The sequence below is a fragment of the Phacochoerus africanus genome, chromosome 15 (genome assembly GCF_016906955.1).
Source record: "Phacochoerus africanus isolate WHEZ1 chromosome 15, ROS_Pafr_v1, whole genome shotgun sequence".
Taxonomy (NCBI): domain Eukaryota; kingdom Metazoa; phylum Chordata; class Mammalia; order Artiodactyla; family Suidae; genus Phacochoerus; species Phacochoerus africanus.
This window is the reverse complement of record NC_062558.1, coordinates 46,868,891-46,869,179: the sequence shown is the minus strand read 5'-3', so window position 1 is coordinate 46,869,179 and position 289 is coordinate 46,868,891.

Genomic DNA, 289 nt, shown 5'->3' with positions numbered 1-289 from the left:
GGTCGGGGCTCATGGGCCGGCGGCGGCCCCGGGGGCGGCTGGAGCGGGCGGGGCGCGCGGCTGCGGAGGGCGGCCCGGCGGCGGCAGAGGCAGTGAGGCGGGGGGCGCCCCTCCGGGGGCCTAGCGCCCCCGCGCCCCGGGCCGCCGGTCCATGCCACCCCCTCCCTCGTCGGGCTCCCGGCCGGGGCCCCGCAGGGGCGGCGGGGGCGGTGCCGCTCGGGCCTCTCCGCTCGGGCCGCTGCGCGCTGAGCCCGCAGCGCCCGCTCCTCGGTGCCCCGCGCGCTCCGCG